Here is a 3,466-nt window from a genome sequence, read left to right on the forward strand (position 1 = left end):
AATGATTGTGTCGTAGATATGTGTTTTATTGGTATACTTTTTATCAATTGTACATCACAAACAAAAATATGTGTTTTATTGGTATACTTTTTATCAATTGTACATCACAAACAAAAATATTTATAGTCAAAGTTAGTAAAGTTTGACTTTGAAATATTAAAAGTGCACTAGTTTAATGGGACGGAGTTATAAAAGAACCAATTAAATGCTCTAATGAGTAGAATTACTAAGCAATCAAACACAATCAACTCTGAAATATTCATAAGATTATGCAATTACAAATAGATATAATACATACAAATAGAAGAAGTATATGCTCTCAAGAGCTACAAGATTTATATCCAGAATATCATGAAGACAACAATCACCATGAAATTAATCGTCTGTGAGAGGATTGTCATGGTCAAAAGGAAGTCCATCCAATATTAGCACAACTTCCATAAATCATCCCAAAAGTAGAAGCCCGTTGATACACAAAAACATGCACTCCTATGATCCTATCTGTCCATCAAAAAGCCCAATCATGAATTTGTATCTTCAAACTCCTACAAAAGATTAACCATCCATAATTACCATAAGCCTTTAATAAAAGATTGAATTTTAATCATACTTTTAACAAAATGATAAAATGAGGCCGAACTAAAAGCGGGTCAGAACTAGACTAATGGAATGGTGTGTAACTATGGGACTTTTAGATAAACACTTGCATATTTTACCCGTTACCCAGTCTGCTCACCCATCCAGTTTACTCTTAGAGGAGCTGGTGTGTAACAATGGGGATTGTTAGATACATTGGACATCAATTCATACCACTTGTTTCTTAAATGGACATCAATACAGTAACTTAACCTACATATGCTTCAAACCAAACCTGTCAAGACTCAAGACCCATATCAACCCATCCCATTTCAGAAGAAAATAATGGTTACACTACATATATAATCTTTTAACTTTATGAACAAAACCAATCCACTCCAACCCCAATCGAGTCCTACACATACCAGGCTTGAAATAGCCATTTTGAACCCATTATGCCACCCAGTTTCACGATTGATAGCTTGTTTAACTGCTATGTTCTGAGGCTCTGAGAGTCTGAGCTGCTCGTTGAGTTTTTTTTAAAGATAAAAGGTTTACAATCATAGAGTGCAAGGAATCACATCTAAACTCATAAGCTATCTAATCTGATTTTACTTCTTACAACAAAAGTGACAGATTCCAACTAACGAAAAGTAAATCGAAAGTTTCTGGGTTGTATTCTTTTCTGATAAGGGCCAAGTGTGGGTTAGTTTTTAGTAGAACCACTAGAAATAAACACCCACGTGTTGCCGCAGGGTCTTTACAGTAACATCGCGGATAAGTGTTCATTAAGCTTAAACGTAGTAGTTGTGTATTTCACACGTTGTCGCAGATTATATCACACACCTTGCAGCGGGACTCAAGTAGATAGTTCTTTTAGATAACAATTTTATTTGATAAAGTCCCTAACATACATTAATTTGACACTCTAACAATATAGACAAAGAATGATCAGAAATAATTTCACACCAGACACAGATTAGGTATAAATGGAAGTTGTTTGATAGAAACATAAGAACCTATTATAGAAACATAAAGAAGCAAAAGTTAAATATAGTTATTGACATGCAAAAATGTAAAAGATATAAAATTTTAGGGGGTCAAAAGGTGTAGAGGTAAAAGTTTATGGCAAAAAATGTAAAAGATTAAAAGTTTAGGAGTTAAAAGGTAAATAAGTGAAGATGGAAAAAAATGTAAAAGATTAAAAGTTTAGGGGGTTAGAAGAGAAAGATGTAAAAGTTATATGCATGTATGGTTGTAACTTAGGCATAAAAGGTTGTAAAAGTAACTTGGTTTTAGTATATATATAAATATTGTATTCCAGTCAACTTTCATCGAGTCATCTATATCCGTCTAAGTTGTATTGTTCATCTATAGTTCTTTATCTTCTTTTTGGTCTTTGGCGGTTTTGTATTCAATGACTTTACATTTCTGTGTTGACGGGCTTTATCCAAAAAACTCGAGTCTTGCAGATTTGGAGTTTGATAGTCTGCTTTTGTTTCGCTGATAATGGACCGAAATATCAATGAAGCCATAAGTGGGAAAACCCCCTCAGTTGCCTAAAACTCCAAAAATGTCTAAACCAAAATGCAGATTAAAGATAACAACACCAAAAAATCATCAACCACCTTAATTATAAGTTATACGCATGGTTTAAATACACCATTTGATCCAATTTGAGACGGATTTTTGTTATTCTAGTCGAGATCCAAAAATGGAATTAATACAATTTGGACTTCATCGCAGACCTTAGCGAGATTTTCACCACTATTTTCAAAAACCTTTTTGTTTCGTGTTCTCCATGTAAGATATAACATTGACCACACTACTACTGCTTTCCAAACCAAGATTTGATATTTAGTAAAGCCGTACGTTTTTCCCTTAATAATTGATCAATTTATACCAAGAATTAAAATTACTCATATTTCACCATTTAAAAATATTGACCCAGTCACCCAACCACAGTTCACTCTTTCATAATTGTTTAAACTATATAATGTTAAAATTTGCAACCTAAGTCAAGCCAATCTTTGGCTCTAGCAGCAACTAATTATAATCGCTTTCAACTACCTAATATAAACTCCTACAAATAAGCAAAACTTTTTTATAAAGTAAAAAAGCCTTTGTTTTAATTTAAAGGCAGAGGTCAAAGATTCGATTTATTACTAGTCTTTGTAGATTAGAGGTCTTTTTTTTTTAAACACCCTCTCTATCTTAGATAAAGATTGAGTTATCTACATCTTGCATCGTCAAAGACATCCAACCCTGTTTGTTACACGCTTAATGCGATGTCCAATATGTCTACTATTATTAGATGAAATTCGAATTTACCAAAATACAAGAGTGTATATCTATGCTAAAATAATGACGAAAAATTGCATATATTCAATTCCCTCGATATTATCGTGAGTATGGAGAACGGCAATGTGTACGTATATACAATTCCTAAGAGTTGATGCATGTGCAATTGTGCATCAATCAATGTTTGGTCAATCCGTACGAAGCCACTCTGATTTCCATACACCTTCCTCTTTCATACCCCTAATTTGTTTACAAGTTAATTATTTTATATTTTCTGTTTTTACAAACATATAAAATAGAAATACAACAATATAGTTTTATCCTTCTAAATGTATTAGATAAAACGTAATTACTGGCTACCTTATTTATATATAGTATGTTGCAATTAAGTTTGTACGGATACAGTTTTCATTTTTCTTTTCGAATGACTGATTTTATTAACATTATCCCTAAATACGTCCCACCAAAAACAAGATCACAACAGTGTGTACATATATATACAAGACTTGTGTATTTGCATAAAAGAAAATTGAAAATTTTCCAACAAGCCCATTGCCCATATTATAATCTTGATCCAAAAGAAGCAAAT

This window comes from Erigeron canadensis, chromosome 2 (genome assembly GCF_010389155.1).
Source record: "Erigeron canadensis isolate Cc75 chromosome 2, C_canadensis_v1, whole genome shotgun sequence".
Classification (NCBI taxonomy): Eukaryota; Viridiplantae; Streptophyta; class Magnoliopsida; order Asterales; family Asteraceae; genus Erigeron; species Erigeron canadensis.